Below are 18,034 nucleotides of genomic sequence, written 5' to 3' on the forward strand. Positions count from 1 at the left end.
TGGCAGGAAAGTGTTATCTCTGTCTGCTCTATCCTGAGCGCTCAGCACATAGTAGGTGATCCAGGAGGAAGGACGGGAGGGCTTGAGAACAGTACTCGGCCCAGAGACCTCAGTGCATATTAGCTGTTATTTCATTACTGATGTGACTGTCACCCCCGTCCTCCTCACTTGCCTGGGGACTTCCCTGCCAGCCCTGCGGCCCCATTAGGGCTGGGACCAGGGTTAAGCAAGGAGGCACTCACCTTGCATACCAAATTTAAGGGGATGCCAAAAACACTCAGTGATCAAGAAAACAGTATTTTGATGCAATTGAAAAAAATAAAAATTAATGCCAAAAATCCAAGATAAACGAAAATGTTAAAATTTCAAACAAAGATCTGTAACCATGCCATGCCAAGCTGTACTAGAGCCTGATGCAAAAAGAAAAATCAGAATACGCATGCTGTCTGTATTTAAAACTTTGACATTTTGTTCATCCTGGATTTGAGGTGTTACTTTTGATTTTTAAAAATACTGCATGAACACACTATGTGCCTTGATTATGGAGTGCTTTGCTGCCCCTTGCATCCTGTGCTCGAGGCGACACCTCTCTCCTAGTCCTGGCCCTGGTGGCCACAGGGGACAAGGGCCCTGCCGTGGAATATGCACAGAGGGGTGGCGGGGGACCAAGAGGGGGGGGACCGGGTCTGACCGCTGGGCTCCTTTGGGCACAGGGGGCGGGGCCCGGGTGAAGGATGGCTCTGAAGATGCAGAGTGCTGCTGGGACCAGAAGAGAAGGGGGAGAAAGGAGAGAGAGAGAGGTTGAGGGGGGGAGGAGAGGGAGAGAGGGGTGCCCCACAGGGAGGGGCTGTTGACAAGCGTTTGGGGGGCAGTAAGAGGAGCTGGGATGAGAAGGGAGACCCTGGGGGACCAGGCCCCACAAATCACGTGACTGGTCCAGGCAGGGCTGCATCCGGTGCGTGGTGGGGTGGGTGACAGCTGGCTTCTGGGCTCAGCTCTACGGGCCGAAGGAGCTTGGGTGAGGCACTGCGCCCTCGGGGCCTCCCTTTACCCAGGAGAAATGGCACTCATAGTCCTTTCCTCCTGGGGTCCTCGGCAGCAGGGACCCTTGGCGTCACATGACGCAGTGTGACATAACACGCAGGAGGCGGCAGGAAGTCCGTTGCTCCAGGCCTCAGCTCCCTGGCTGGCTTCTAGCTCTGCTGCACATGTGCTGTGTGACCTTGGGCTGCTGGTCCACCTCTCTGGGCCCCTGTTCCAGCGGGGCTTTGTTACCAAAACTCCCTGACACCTTGGTGTGCACCCCACACACACCAGGACCTAGTCTGGGTTTGCACACACCAGGAGCCGTGACGGCCGAAGATGGAGCTGCCCCTGGATGTCCCTCTGGCACAGGCTGCATCTTTCCCCAGCAGCCCTGCCTGCCCAACCCCCGCCCACTGTCTCCACTTCTCCATCCCAGGGCTCTGGTCTGCAGCCTCCCGGTGGTTTTGGTGGGTGTGTAAACTGAGGTCAGAGACTCCCACCCGGAGCATGGTGGGGCGGGGCGGGGCTGAGGCTCAGGGTCCGGAGGGAGAGCCTGGGAAGGAAGTGGGCTCCGGGCACCCCCATCTCTGGGTCTGGCCGGTCTTTCCTCCCGACCTGCCCCGCTGCCCCCACTGGCCCTGACCCCTTTTCCGGATTTTGAAAATTTGCTGATATGGGAGAATTGTGGGCGGGATATGGACTTTCTTCCCTGTCGCCTGTTTACCTGACAGCAGATTATCAGAAATAAAATGTGTTGAGTTGCTTCCAGAAAGCTTGACTAAGACAAAGACTGATAATGTCACAGGCAGACAAAGGGGCAAAGGTTAGAGGAGCCACAGAGAAAGAGCAAGAAGGGTCTTTGCAGGTTGACTCTTGGGGGACTGGCTCTCTTGGACTCCACTGGGTGCCCCGATTCCTTTAGACCTGCCCCGCCCCCTTCTCGGCCATGACTTTGAATACTAAGCGCCGGAAGTGTGAGCCTCCTCATTCTGATGTGCTATAAGTAGGGCTCAGATGCAGCAAATAAAAATATGGGCACCCAGGTAACTTCCGGAATTTCAGATAAACAAGAAATGAACTTTGAGTGTGTCCCATGCAATATTTGGGATATACTTATGCTAAAAAGTTTTTTTCATTGTTTATGTGAAATTCAAAGCTGCCTGGGCACCCTGCACTTCATCTGGCAAATCTAGCCTTAAGTGTAAAATATTCGCTAGATTTCAAACTGTTAGTAAAAACGAAAAACAACTAAAAAAGAAAAGGCAAAATGGCTCAATAATTTTTATATGGATTCCAGGTTGAGATGAATATCGTGAAAATATTTTGGACATCTTGGGTTAAGTGACATAGATTATTAAAATTAGCGCCACCCGCCTCTTTGTTTAACGACGCTTTTGGAAAACTCACAGTTACACACACAACTCTCATTTGGCTTCTGCGGGACGCTTGCACCAGCGGCTCGTGCAAACGGGGACGTTTTGGGACATTCCCGGGTTTAGCACCAAAAGCCCCGCCACGTACCAGGAGCCCCTCAGTTCCAGGTGAACCAGGATGGCTGGTCACCCTGGGCCATTGCAAGCGGCTGGTGCCTCGCTTCTGAGCCTCACTTTCCCACTCCGTGCCCTGTAGTGCCAGCATGGGGCTGGCAAGGGGGTAACCACTGGCCCGTGCAGCTGAGGGCAGGGGCCTGGCTCATGGGAGCAGCCTGTGCTTGGTGTGCAGCCCCCTGCCCCCCAGGCTCCCCCCAACCCCCCCCCCCGGCAAGTGCTCGGGAGCTGGGGAACCAGGGGAAGAGAGGGGAGGGGTAGCCTCAGGGCGCTTCCCTGGGGGTCCTGGTATTGAAACAGCCCTCACATCAAGCCCACCATTCCTCCCTCCCTAAGAATCCCCAGGACGTGGACTTCCCTGGGGGCGCAGTGGCTAAGAATCCGCCTGCCAATGCAGGAGACATGGGTTCGAGCCCTGGTCCAGGAAGATCCCACATGCTGCGGAGCAACTAAGCCTGTGCGCCACAACTACTGAGCCTGAGCTCTAGAGCTCACGAGCCACAACTACTGAAGCCCACGCGCCTAGAGCCCATGCTCTGCAACAAAGAGAAGCCACTGCAATAAGAAGCCCGCGCACCGCAACGAAGAGTGGCCCCTACTCACCGCAACTAGAGAAAGCCCGCGTGCAGCAACGAAGACCCAATGCAGCCAAAAATAAATAAATAAATTAGAACAAAAATACAAGATAAAAGAAATCCTAGAACGGTTCGAAGGGGCTGTTCTTGGCCTCTCCTCATCCCTCTCCTTTGGGACAGCTCCCATGGCTCTGCCACTTGCCGGGCACTTCCAGGCACTGGGCACTGTGGACACAAGGTTCTTTATACATAGTTGAGGCTCAGAGAGGCCAATATTGAGCCTGAGGTCACACAGCGTAGGTGGCAGAACTGGGGCTTGAACCCAGGGCTGCAACTGCAGAGCCTGGGCGCCTGCAAGAAAAAGGCTGACTACGAAGGAACTAAGGAAGGAAGACAGCCTGCTTCCTGTCTCAGACACAAAGGCACAGACCCCTGAACTCTCCCGGAGGGCCCCCTATCTCCACGGCCACCCCCTTTATGAGGCGTTCACACTGTAAGGTGTTTGGGGGATTGCTACATTTGATCTGTTAACCAGTCCAGTGAGGAAGGCTCGGTGCTGTTATTCTCCCATTCTACAGTTGAGGAAACTGAGGCCCTGAGAATGTGAGATGTAGCCCTGAGTCACGGCAGGGCCGGCCAGTGCATGACAGGAGAGCTAATATTTGCCCTCGCCGGTTAGAGTCTTGTCATCCACCGCATTCCATCGATTCTCCCGATAACCCACAGAGGTGGGCAAATATTTTCAATAACAAGTTTCGTTTACAGATGAAGAAACCCGGAGGGACCTGCCCAAGGCCAGGGGCAATGAAGTGGGGAGAGGGGATTCAGAGTTGGGTCTGTCTGGTGGTACAGCCTGCGCCTGCTGCCCCAGGACATCAGTGTGAGCCGCCAGGGCGCAGGGCAGGTTCACGCCCTGGATAGTCACCAGAGATCCCCCGGGGGAGACGGTGTCAAAGCTGGGGAAGCCCACATCCTGCCCCCGCATGGAGAGAACCAAGGAGGGCCCCGGGAAGGAGTGTCTGCACAGGGTTGAGGCTGGGGGTCTTCAGCTACATTCTCTGCTTCCTGATTGCCCCCTCTTTTCCTTAAAAACCAGGAGGAAAGTTTTGGCAGGAGAATGAATGTGTCTGCCCAACAGTCAGGGTGGACAGGGGTCCAGCCCCGGGTGTAAAAGGCTTCCACTTTGGAGTCAGACCAACCAGGATTCTGGCTCCATCACTTTCAGGCGTGTGATTTTGGGCAAGTGACTTAACCTCTCTGAGCTTCCGTTTCCTTATCTGTGAGCTGCAGACGGCACAGCAGTGCTTCTCATCTCTGCTGCACGTCAGAATCACTTGGTGGAGGGGGTTTAAAGATACACTAACACCCAGGCCCCAGTCCCAGAGATTCTGACATCACGGGGCTCGGATGCGGCCAGACACGGGAAGTACCACTGGTGATTTCCATGTGCGGCAGGGCTGGGATCCTCTGTCCCTGCAGCTGTTGGGGGATGAGCTGAGATACAGCTGAGGAACCGCCTGGTCCATGGAGATGCCCAATACATTGGACTCCCTTCCATCCTGGCGGCCCATCTTTTTGTAAACCACATTCTTTATGCTGTTGCAGGAACAGCCATGAGGTCTAAAAGAGAAACACGTCTTTGGAAGAGGCAGGCCACCAGGATGGCAGGGGCCAGCTGGTGACCCTGGTGGGGCCTCGACCAACCAGACAGACCTCGATGTCACCTTGCTCATTTACCGAGATTTGGTTTCCTCAACTTTGACTTTTGAACTTGATGGAGGACTCGACATTGACCCCCACGGCTTTTCATCTCATTCTCTCTATGCACAGGCATCCCCTGATCCTAAATTCCAATCCTAAGGGAAAACCCGGAAGCAGAGACAAACCCCAGCCACGACAGACAAGGAGACACGCACCAAGCACTGATATTTATAGCAAGAACTAAGCAACTTCCGTGCTGGCCACTGAGACCAGTGCAGCCAGCGGGAGCCAGTGCTCAGAGAGGACCATTCGGCAGCCTTTGGAAATGGCAGTTACAGAGCCAGGAGGCAATGTGGAAACTCTCTATGATAGAAACAAGTGAAGCAGACTACGTGGGCCTGAGGGCAGGAAGTGGAAAGGAATCAAGGAAAAAAAAAAAAAAGAAGCTAGAATATTTGCCAGGGCCAAGGAATTGTAGATGGATTTTTTTTTTTTTTTTTTTTATTTGGCTGCGCCATGCGGCACAGGGGATCTTAGTTCCCCAACCAGGGATCAAACCCGTGCCCCCTGCAATGGAAGCACGGAGTCCTAACCACTGGACCACCAGGGAATTCCTGTAGATGGATTTTTAAAATTCGAATTTTCACTATCTTTGTATAAACAATAGTAATAATCATAAGGAAAGGCAATTCAAGACGAGGATTTTCTGTTTCATTTTGTTCACTGATGTATGCCTTATGCAGGGCCTGGGACACAGTAGTAGCTCAATAAATACGAATTGAATGAGTGAATGAATCTTGCTGCTTTCACACTTTCCTGACAGATTCTTAAAAGATTTTGAGCACGAATGGCCCCCCTTGGCTTTATATCATGTGCATATAGATTGGCGTGCCTTCTGTATGTTTAAATCTTTGATGACAACTTTGCAGTGGCTTGAAGACAGAGCCCTGTGGTACGCCATTAGAGACCCTCCCACTAGTGGACACAGCTCTATCATTGGCAGAGGGGTGAGTGAAAAGGGTCCTGTCTGTGGAGTCAGAAACTCTGGGTTGTGTCTCTGGAACTTACTAGCTGTGTGTCCTTGGGCAAGTTACTTCACTTCTCTGAGCCTTCATCTCCTCGTCTATAAAATAGGGACACCTGTCCCTCAGGGTAGCTTGCTGCTTGGCACGTTGTGGGTTCTCAGCAAACTGTGGATACCGCCACCTGTGCTTCCCACCATCCAGACATTTTCACTCTGAGCAGAGAGTCATTTTCCAATCATCCAGCCCACAGTTCCACCCCTCCCCCACAAGTATCCTCTAGTGCAGTGGTTCTCAAAGTGTGGTCCCCGGACCAGCAGCACTGGGGAACTTATTAGAAATGCAGATTCTCAGGCCCCACCCTAGATTCACTAGATCAGAAATTCTGGGATGAGCCCCGCCGTCTGCATTGTCACAAGTCTTCTGCATGATCCTGAGAACCACTGCCGTCCACGCCACCCTCCGGACCCGTCTGCAGGCCCCACAAGACAAAGGAATGACCGTCATCTGACTCGACTCCTCCTGGAGAAGCCGCGCTGAGTACTTGGGCCACTGCTTCTTTCTCCCTCCGGCTGGTAATCCATAAGCAATCTGTGACCTGGGGCTGGAGTGTGAGCACGTGCCCCCTCGTCCCTCAGCAGCCTGGGGCCCACCTGCGTGTCCCTGACCTGGAGGGTCCTGCCGTGTCCTGTGAGTCCTCTTAGGGCATGTCCCAGGCCCCTCAGCACGCCGAGCGGTGGTTTTGCCGAGGGCTGCGACCTGCCCTGACCTGCCCCTCCTCCAAGCTTCCGGGCCCTCCTAGCAGGTATGTGGCTCCTTCAAGTCCAAGTTCATTGTCCGGGCGGACAAGCAGTCCTGGGGAAGCCGCTGCTGTTGCCCTTTGGCCCAGGGGAGCCGCGGCATCACCTTCCTTTTTCCTTTTGCCCCACATGCTGCTAAAAAAAGCCCTGTTTGCTGTCCTTATTGGATTTCACATACCCTTCAGGCCTTGCCTTCCTGGGCGGTGGTGAGGTCAGGGCCTCAGTGACCTCATTCACCGTCCTTCGTCCTGCGTCCTGCGAGCTGGACCTTTCCCCAGGAACTGGACGGGCTGGGAGAATAGCCCCAGGGGCATTTCACACGTTTCTCTGCAGAGAGCACCTGTGAATTCCCGGGAAGAGGGCTGCGGGGCTTCGGGGTCTCGTGGTTGCCGGAAGCAGGGTTCCAGACTCCTGTCCTTCCTTACTGAGGCCCCATAAGAGACGCCTCCAGAGTCTCTTATAAACTGCAAATTAGACCCTGTACCTCCTCTGCGGCACCACCTCCAGGGGCTCCTGGCTGTCCTCAGACCTGCCTGGCCTCAGGACCAGCAGACAGGCCCGGCAGGAACAGACCTGGAGGGGGGCCCACGCGCCCCGGCTCTCAGGGTCCCCCCGGCACCCAGCGCCTATGCTGTCTCCTGCCGGCTGCCCTGCTCTGCCCACGATCCCCTGCCTCACTTTCCTCTGGTTCCGGGCAAACCTCTCTGGATCCAGCTCTCTGCTGTTCAAATGAGGCAGGGATAACCGGAGCTTGCATTTCCTGAGCCCTACAGGGCGCTGGGCTTATATACCAAGGGCTTATAACCCAGGAGGCTCCTGCCTTGCCCACCAGACCAGAGCCAACAAGCGCTTCATGCCCAAGTGTCCCGCGTCAGAGAGAAGACGGTACAGGGGAGCTTTGGAGGGAATGGGGGTGAGGGCGGTGAGGCTGACGGGGAGCCCCTTGGCAGCGGTAGCACTTCCGCTGAGGTGGCCTGGTCACCCAGGGAGCTGGTGGAGGAGGCCGAGGGAAGGCAGGGCAGAGACACTCCCAAGCAGAAGGCCTCCAGATCATCAACTGCACCGCTTTGTTTGAAGAACTAAAGGAAGGCAGGAAGGGTGCAGGGGCGCCGGAGGGGCCGGCCGGGGACAGGCCGTGCAGAGAAACAGCCTGGACATTACCTGGGCTGCAGTGGGAGCCCCTGACCGGCCAGCGAAGCCCCGGAGCAGTGGGCAGGCTGTGGTGGCTACTTGGCGAGAAACGGCAGTGCCCTGGGCCAGGATGCCGGCGGTTTAGGCCGAGAATAGATGGGCGCTCGGTCCCTTCTGGAGCCGGCATCCGCACGACTCGATGACAGGTTATACTTGGGGAGTGAGCGGTGCCGCCCTGCTAAATGTGGAACAGCTGACTGACTCCCTCCAAAGGAAAAGCCAGGATCGCCATACCTGCCAATTCCTATGGCCAAAATACTCCCACCACGGCTGATCTGAAGCTACCAACTCCATGTGCGGAGTTGGGAAGAGACAAGCATAGTCCCGTGTGAGCCGACCCCAGGGGTCAAGAATACCAGCCATTCTCCTGGTTCGAGCAAGGCGACGGGTGCATCTTCACAGGGCCACTGACTCTGGGGACTTCCCTGGTGGCACAGTGGTTAAGAATCCACCTGCCAATGCAGGGGACACGGGTTCGAGCCCTGGTCCGGGAAGATCTCACATGCCACCGAGCAACTAAGGCCGTGCGCCACAGCTACTGAAGCCCGCGAGCCTAGAGCCCAAGAGCCACAACTACCGAGCCCACGTGCGGCAACTACTGGAGCCCACGCGCCTAGAGCCCGTGCTCCGCAACAAGGGAAGCCACTGCAATGAGAAGCCCACGCTCGCCGCAACGAGAGAAAGCCCGCGCGCAGCAACGAAGACCCAATGCAGCCAAAAATAAATAAATAAATAAATTTATAAAAGAAAAAAAAAAAGAATACCAGCCATTCTCCTGGTTTGAGCAATGCAACGGGTGCATCTTCACAGGGCCGCTGACTCTGGGGCCCCCTGGACCACAGGCAGACCCCCTGGGGATCTTGCAAAGCAGCTTAGAGGCCCCACTGGCTCGGCTGAGGTGACAGTGTGGCCCAGGGGAGGGAGGGAAAAGTGGCACCAGCAGCAGAGAGCGGGCCAATCAGAGAAAACAGAGAGACTGGGATAAAAATGGTAACGATAAAAGCTACGATCTACTACATCCTAACCAGATGCCAGGCTGGTGCTCATTGCCTTGTGTACCATCAATGTGCACGTCCTTCTCCGAGGCAGGTCCCATCACCAGCCAGGTTTACAGAGGAGCAAATCGAGCCACAGCGAGGGGCCGAGCCAAGCAGCCTGATGGCGGCAACCTCCGCTGCTGCCTACCTTCCCAGCTGAGCCCAATTCCTTCTCCAAACACAGAGCCTTCCTTGGGAGTGGTTTTGTTTTCTGAAGAAATGAGGCCTGCTTGGTCTCCTTTGATACTAGCCTGAGTTGAGACCAAAATGAACCACAGCTGGTTTCTGGTTCCTCATGGTCACCACCTTCATCCTTATCCCCATCGTCTGTCATCTTCGTCATCATGACAGCCGTCACCTCCATCATCATCACCATCTTCATCTTCATTTTCATCATCTCCGTCATCTTCATCCCTATCACCATCATCACCATCTTCATCATCACCATCTTCATCTTCACCACCACCGTCTTCACCATCACCACCATCTTCATCACCATCATCATCATAAGCATCACTGGGTAGTGGGATAACAGAACTGTTCCTTACATGTAGTTCTAAGTTATCTGCCATGGCCGAGTACTGCTTGTACATTTTAAAGGGGGGCAATCCCATGGTGGCACTGAGGTACTGTGATTGGAGCTGGGTAAGGAGACGGCTGGGACAAGGGGGCGCCTGTCTGAATAGACGAGAGCCCCGCCTTGCTCACAGGGCTGCATCCAGCAGGACCTGACAGGCCCTGGGCTCTTTGGACCGGTGGGGCAGCCAGCACGCTGGGCAGCTTGCCCTCTGACCTCCACTGCTGCCTGCCCTCTGACCTCCACTGCTGCCTGCCCTCTGCGGCACTGGGGTGCCGCCCCCGGGCAGGGAACCTTGGAGGCTCTGTGCATTTGGTGCATGGTTTGGGGTGCAGGAGCAGCCTGTGTGGGTTCGGGGAGGAGGGGGGCTGAGGTGTCCGCTGCATGAGCAGGGGGCCCCAGACACCCTCGTCACGGGACGGTTCCTGCACTACAGGTGATGACGCTTTGCCAGTGGAATCGGAGGCATGGGGGCTAAATCATCATCGGGCTGGGCGTGGCTCTGCTCTCCTCACGAGTCTGGGCAAGGATGGGCTGGCCCACCTCTGGCCGTCAAGGACTCTGGACCTGACTCCAGGCCACTGTAGCCTTCTTCCTCCTTCTGGAATTCAGACTCCATCCTCTATTTGATGAGGGTGGGCAGATGCTGTCTCCCCAGCCAGGGGGCAGGAGCAGGTCATCCTCTGCTCTTGTGCCCTACTCCCCTGGGAACTCTGGGCCCCCTGAGAGCTGAGGTGCAGGGTTCCGGGCACCAAGACGTCGACACTCGGAGGGAGCTGCCCCATGAGCCCAACGCCTCGCTTCCCAGGTGCAGAAGCTGAGGTCCAGGAGGGGAAGTGGTGCCTCTAGGGCCACCATGCTGCTTCCCCCTAAAAAGGCCAGGACTCTGGGGAGGGGGCTCCACGCTCCCCCGCCCTTCAGGGACTCAGTCAGCAGGCGTCTGTGCACCAGTGCTGTGCTAGGAGATGGGCACACGATGCTGGAGGAAGATGCAGGTCTCGTCCCCAAGGAGGTGACGACCCAGCGGGGAGATGAGCAGCTGAGCATGTGAGTGAACGTCCTGTCACCAGTCTGGCCATGTCAGGAGAGGCCCCAGGAGACAACTGGGCCGGGAGCAGAGCGTGGGAAGGACCCACTGGGCTAGGAAAGGTCTTCCAGGTGGGGGAAGTGGCAGGTGCAAAGGCCCTGAGGTTGGAAGGAGTCTTCTGAGAAACCAAAAGGGCGTGTGTGTCTGAGTGAGGGCATCAGCTGAGGCTGCAGGGGCTGACAGTAGCCAGGTCACGCACGGCCTGGTGGTCTTTCTCCCAGGAGCAAAGGGAAGACCCCAGATGAGGGTCACGGGATCAGACTCGCATTTTGAAAAGATCGTGGGGAGGATGAAGGCGAGTGTGGGAAGGAGACGCTGTGGCGTCTGTCCCAAGAAAGCAGCAAGGTCACGGCCACTTTCTGTCCCCAGGAAGAAGCTCCACCTGGGTCGGGCCATATTCCAGACACTGTGTGTGTGCGTGTGTGTGTGTGTGTGTGTGTGTGTGTGTGTGCGTGCGTGTGTGTGTGCGTGCGTGTGTGTGTTGTAGGGTATGACATGCAGACAGGAGAGGTGGAAGTGCCAGTGGGTGGAACTTGCTGAGGGGTTAAAGGTCACAGGGCACGCGGGCATGGTCTGTCCTCCTCCCCGAGGGTGCAGAGCTGCCCAGTGGGCTCTCCTCTCCCTGAGCCCGCGTGGTCTGTCCTGGGCAGGGGCAGCCATCACCCTGAGTGCCCTCTTCCTTCTCCTGGGACTGGCCTGTGTGGTTGCGCCTTCCACGTGTGTGGGGGGGTTGGGTCTCTGGCCGGGGCCTGGGGCTGTGGAGAGACAGGTCGGGCTCCTGAAGCCACTGACATCAGTGGGCACCCCCTGTGCTGGCGCCTCTCCCAGGGATCTCATGGGGAGGACAGGAGCCCGGGTCCCGGCAGGATCTGGGTCCTGTGAGTCTCCTGCCCTAATACCACCATGATTACACCCTGAACCTCCCCTCTTCCCTGGCAACCGTGGGATTGCATGTGTGTCTGGGAGCCCCCAACCCCCCAGACAGCTGTCCTGGTTCAGTCTTAGCATGCTCTACCCTACCCCAAGCTGCCCAGAGACCCCTCTCCCAGGGCCAAAACCAGGACAGATTACAGGATACGCAGGCCTGGAGCAAAATGATAACGCACGGCCCCTTGTTCCACAGTTAATAAGAACATCAAGATAGGGAACCCTCCTGCACTGCTGGTGGGAATGTAAATTGCTACAGCCACTAGGGAGAACAGTATGGAGGTTCCTTAAAAAACTGAGTTACCATATGATCCAGCAATCCCACTCCCGGGCATATATCCGGAAAGGACAAAAACTCTAATTTGAAAATACACATGCACCCCTGTGTTCACTGCAGAATTATTTACAATAGCCAAGACATGAAAGCAACTTAAGTGTCCATTGACAGATGAATGGATAAAGAAGATGTGGTACATATACACAATGGAATATCACTCAGCCATAAGGAGAATGAAATAATGCCCTTTGCAGCAACATGGATAGACCTAGAGATTATCATACTAAGTGAAGTAAGTCAGACAGAGAAAGACAAATATCATAGGATATCACTTATACGTGGAATCTAAAAAATGATACAACTGAACTTATTTACAAAACAGAAACAGGGGCTTCCCTGGTGGCGCAGTGGTTGAGAATCTGCCTGCCAGTGCAGGGGACACGGGTTCGAGCCCTGGTCTGGGAGGATCCCACATGCTGCGGAGCTGCTGGGCCCGTGAGCCACAATTGCTGAGCCTGCACGTCTGGAGCCTCTGCTCCGCAACAAGAGAGGCCGCGATAGCGAGAGGCCCGCGCACCGCGATGAAGAGTGGCCCCCGCTTGCCACAACTGGAGAAAGCCCTCGCACAGAAACGAAGACCCAACACAGCCAATAAATAAATAAATTAAAAAACAAAACAAAACAAAACAAAACAAAAAAACTGCTAATCCTCTCTCTTCCATTAAAAACAAAACAAAACAAAACAAACAGATTCACAGGCATAGAAAACAAACTCACGGTTACCAATGGGGAAAGGGGGAGTGGGATAAATTAGGAGTTTGGGATTAACAGATACACACTACTATATATACAATAAACAATGAGGACCTACTGTATAGCACAAGGAACTATACTCAATATCTTATAATAACGTATAACGGAAAGGAATCTGAAAAAGAGAGAATCACTTTGCTGTACACCTGAAACTAGCACAACATTGTAGATCAACCATACTTCAATTAAAAAAAAAAAAAAATCAAGATGGCAATAGCAGAGCTTAAACCCAGCGAGGGCCCTTCTGAGCCCCGAATGCCTGTGACGCGGCCCTGGTCCCATTTAGAGGTGCAGGAGTGGGGGCCTGCCAGCCAGTCATTTTCAGGGTAAGAGATGCCTCACAGCAAAAGAACTTACCAAGAGTCGGGCCCTGAGCTCTTTCTCTCATCCATTCACGCCACGATCAGGTTCTGAGCTCCTGCCAGACACCAAGCGCCACAGAGGCCCCGAGACTGGAGGTTGGTCCTGACTCTGGCCTTGGACGAGCACCCCGCACCCAAGGTCTCCACGGCCCCTCCTCACCAGGCCTCCCAACACTCACCAGCCTGGGGCTCCTGGCGGGCTTCTCCCCGGCACACTGAGGTGCCTGCGACTCGATGGCTGAACGCACTGATCCCCGGGAGGGGGTCCTCAGAGCAAGGGGGCACGGCATCCTGTCACTCCCCCACCATGCACAGCCCCCCATCTGTCTGTTACCGAGGGCCTCCCCATCTCTCGCCTGCATTGTCCTGCAATGCACTAACCTGCATTGTCCCCCTGAGTTCTGTGCAGTGGGTGTAACTTTTAACTTACACACAGTACAGTGCACGCTTAAGTTTGCAGATGTGCACGCCCACGTGGCCACCACGCAGGCCACCATGCAGGACACGCGCGGCCCCCTGGAATGCCCCCTCCTCTGACTCTGGTCCCCACACATTAGCGTTGTCGGCTCTCCATCTTGCCACCAACGGCATCGCACGGAATGTTCCCTCTCGTGTCTGGATCTCTGGCCCTGGGTCCGCTCACGCCGGTGCGTGGGTCGTGGGTCCCTGCGTTTAACCGCTGGGCAGAGCCTCACCGTCTGCATCCTCCACAGCTTGTGTGTCTGTTTCCTGGACATTTGGTTGTTTCTAGCTTTTGCTATGATGGTTCCAGAGCGAGCCTTTGTGGGGACACTGGCTTTCGTTTATTGGGGTAATGCATAGAAGCGGAAACGCCGGGTCACAGGGAAGGCGAGTGTGTGAGGTTACCAGACACTGCACGTGGCTCTCCAGAGGGACGCACCACCTTGGCCGGGCCCCTGTGGCCGCCGCCCGGCTGGCCCCCGCCCCCCGACACCAGCCAACTTCCTGCACGGGTAGCTGGCCACACCATTCCCTCGCTTGCTTTGCGGCCAGCCCCTGCCTTGGTGGGGGGCTGGGCGGGGGTGGAGAAGTTCCAACTCGGCGGCATCACCTGGCCCTCCACCACCGGCCCTGTTTATCTCCCCAGCCGTATATCCCTGGCTCTGTCCCACCTTGAACCTCATGTTCCAGCCGTATCGAAGGCCCACAGTTCCCTGCACACACGTCATTTCTGTCCTTCTGCGTGGACTGTCTTTTCCACCAGGAGCACACGTCCCTCCGTCGCCCTCCTGAGGGCGGCCGCCTTGTCTTCTCAGATCTAACCAGAGCATCTTGGCGACCTGTCGACGTCTCCCGGGCCCTGACCCGCATCCTTCGGCCCACTTCCACCTGGCTGCTCGAGGCCGCCTTGGCTGGGGCTCTTCTGAGCACGCCGGGTTTGCACCGTGGGAGGGGTGCCACACAGTGAGGGCAGCCCCTGCCTCCAGCTACGTCCTCAGAGCCCAGCAAGATGCCCGGCACACAGGAGGCCTCGGTAAACGTGCAGTAAATGCTCAGCTTCGTACAGTAACGCCCACACATCCAAAGCGTGCACCCCCGTGTGACCACCACTCAGGGCAAGACATGCAACACGCCCAGCTCTCGTCTGACTTTTGTCCCCTGAGGTTAGTGTTGCCGGTTCTTGAACTTGACATAAACGGAACCACACAGAATGTCCTTTCTCTCTTGCGTTTGCCTTCCTTTGCTCGCTCCGGACTCCAGCCCTGAGAGGCACATTCCTTGGGCCTGAATCCTGCTGCCTTGGTGGCCGGAGACCTTGGCAGCCCCTGCCTGACTGATTTCCTCCCTCTCCCAAGATTTCTCTTCCCCTTCTGTCCTCAGCCCGGGTCGGGGCTTTGTCAGCAAGTCGCTGCTTCCTAAGCGGGAGAGGCGTTTTCTTCCTGTCATCAGCAAGTTATCTTTGAAATTCAGGGACCCAAGCTGTGGCACTGCCCTGGTCCCACGCGCATGGGGTCCCCGGGCAACCGTCCCTGTCTCCTGTGCCTCACTGCATCCCCTCTTTGCAACTACCTGGCGGTTTCATCACTGTAAGCTCGGGCCCGTGCACGTCACCTTGGTCCACCTGGCCACACCTCGGAGCTGAATTCTCACGTGGGGTCCCAGAGCATCAGCACCGATCACCTGGGAACTCAGAGGTGCAAGTTCTCGGGCTCCACTCCAGACTCACTCTCTGGGAGAAACTCACTGCTTTCTTTCCTTTATTCTCATATTCACAGCACCTCTGACCCCAGATGTGTGGGTGTCTGCCCTCAGCGACTTGAGTCTCAGACCCCAGCTGGGTGTCCTACAATTCAATTCAATTCTGCCGCCAACCAGAGATGGAACAGACCCCACAAGTTACGGGCGCAGTCCCACCAGGCTGCTGCCCCACTTAGATGCCAGGCACAAGCAGTGGGTCCCCAGGCCACCCACACTTCTGTCCGCCTTGGCCACAAATCAGAGGTTCCCACGACCCCCTCCTTGGCTTCACTAATTTGCTAGAGGGAACCCGGGAAGACAGTTTACTTACTATTGTTGATTTATTACAAAGGGTATTTTAACGGATACACATGAACAGGCAGATGAAGAGACAGACAGGGGAGGTCTGGAAGGCTCCTGAGCACAGGAGTTTCTGTCCCCTGTGGAGCTGGCGTGCGTCACCTCCCGGCATGGGGACACGTTCACTGACCTGGCAGCTCTCCAAACCCCACACTTTAGGGATTTTTATGGAGGCTTCATCACGGAGGCACGATTGATAGTTAACTGACTCCCCGGCCCCTCTCCCCTCCCTGGACGAGGACGGTGGGGCTGAAAGCTCCAAGCTTCCCATCATGGTCCTGGTGACCAGCCCCATCCTGAAGCTGTCCCCGAGGCCACCCAGAGTCACCTCATTAGAACAAAAGATGCTCCCCTCACCCAGGAAATTCCAAGGGATTTGGAAGTTCTGTGTCCAGAAGTGGGGGTCAAAGATCAACCATTAGTATAAAACATGCTCCTAGCATTTCATCATGTAGGAAATGACAAAGGTTTTAGGAGCTCTGGCCGGGAAGCCAGGAATGAGGACCGAAATATGTATTTCTTATTATATCATGATATCATGCTCACTGAATCAGAAACTTGGGGGTGAGGCTTGGCAATCTGTGTTCCCACAAACCCTCTGGGGGTTCTGATGCAGCTCGAGTGTGAGAACCGCTGATTCCTGGCTTGTGAACATGTTGGTGATGAATCAATCAAAATGGGAACACAAATTCCCTGGAGTAGAAGTATGTTATCATTACTCTAAAAATTGCAAAGGGGTTCTGGAGCTCAGGGCTGACGTGGTCTGCTACGTCATCAGAGCACCAGCCCGAGCCTCCCTGGTCACAGACGCCTGCCCCACACGGAGGGCGATGTGGATCAGGTGTCTTTTGCCTCCCCGAGAGCAGGGGCCTGGCGTGCCAATTATCTGCCACTGGCTTCTCCCAGATCCATGCTCTCCCTTCTCTGTCCTGCTGTGAGCCCCGGGAGGCTGAGGCCCTAGCCAGCTGCTTCTGGTTGGATTTGATCAAAGGGAGAGGCAGGCAGGAGGCAGGAGGTCAGAGGGCAGGAGGTCAGAGGGCAGGAGGAGGGAGCAGTCAGGGCAAACGTTGCACAACCAGCTTCAGGGGGTGAACCAGCCCCAACTGGCAGTGTTTGCCAATTTCTGTGGTGTAAATGCTCCCACCGCGGTCAATTTCAAGTTACCCCCATGACAGCTCTGCCCGCAGAGTTGGGAAGAGATGTGCAGGAGTATTTCCAGATACATCCGTGTAGGGAACCTCACGACCATAGCTCGTAGCGAAATGGAGCGAAGTCATTAGGGAGTGATGAATTTTGAGTAGATGTTGTCTTTGCTTTGAGTATAATTTATTAATTGTAAGTTCCTATAATTTAATTCTCAATAATGGGAGTGCCTAACAACTGGTTCACGGAATTTCTGAAGGCTTGACAGCCGGCCCTCATAGGTGGGCGGGCCACTGGGCCGGGTGACACTTTCTCAGGCTGCCTGTCTGGAGCGCCCTCTGTGGTCTGGCTCCAGCCCTGTGACTCCTCCTCGTGGTCAGGCTCTCGCCCGGCTCCAGGGATGCTCTCTCCTCTTGCCTCTTTAGCCCGGGGAGAACTCAATGTCTCTCCCTGTGCCCCGGCTGGGTGGCCCAAAGGCGGTGTCCTGGGGTTGGGGGACAATGAAGCAGAAGCCCATCCCTGCCTGAACCCCTGCTCACTTCCATTTCTGTCAGTTATCAACGTTCTGCATAGGATGTCAGTGGAAGAAATGATTCTGAGACCAGAGGTCAGAAACCCGGGGTGAGGGTGGTCGGGGCGGGGGTACGGTGAGCTTCTGGAGGACAGAAAGGTACTCAGCAGAAGTGCCTGCATCCCTCGGGCATCGCGGGTGGGCGTGGCGGCGGGAACACTCTCGGGAGGTGCTCTGGCCGCATCTGTCATGATGACAGTGCACACGGCCTTGACCCGGCAATGCCTCGGGAGGTATGTGTCTTAGAGGCAGACTCAGACCTGTGTGAAATGATGTTTGCCTTGAGTTATCCATTACAGCATTGTTTAGAAGAAAACGGGACACGGCGCAAGTGCCAATCGTCAAGAGACTCGTTAAATAGGTTCTGGCACATTCTTACAGTAGAATATGTTACAGCCATTCTTTTTGGGATGGCACGAAAGGTTCTCCATGACTGCGAGTGAAAACAGGACATCAGGATGGTGGGCAGACTTTGCTTCCATTTGTGCAGGAAAAGAAGGAAGGCAGGGAGGGGGATGGGAGGAGGGAGTGGTAAGAGGGGAGGGACAGGTCTGCTGCCTGGGAGAACACGCCAGCACCTGCAGCAGGCGTCTCTGGGTGGGGACCTGCCTGGCTGGGGACTGGCTTCTCACTATAAACCCACTGGCACTTTCTGGATGTTGGGCCATTTTCCTGTACCATCTGGTCAATAAACAGATACAGTTCAAACAGGACTGAATACGGGCTCCTGAAACTTGACAGATGCCTCTTCCTGTTCATTCCCAACTCGGCCTCATCACCTTGGACCCCTGAACTCGAGTTAGGCCAGCCCCCCGACCC

At 55.5% G+C, this 18,034-nt stretch overlaps 1 protein-coding gene across 2 annotated transcripts in view; it reads right to left on the reverse strand.

Annotated features, from left to right (window-relative positions):
- OSGIN1 (oxidative stress induced growth inhibitor 1) overlaps window positions 1–18,034 on the reverse strand; it is a 54,842-nt gene that overhangs the window by 11,970 nt on the left and 24,838 nt on the right. The gene's annotated exons all lie outside the window — the stretch shown is intronic.

The sequence above is a fragment of the Balaenoptera borealis genome, assembly GCF_965194805.1.
Source record: "Balaenoptera borealis genome assembly, chromosome: 19".
In the NCBI taxonomy this organism is placed as follows: Eukaryota; Metazoa; Chordata; class Mammalia; order Artiodactyla; family Balaenopteridae; genus Balaenoptera; species Balaenoptera borealis.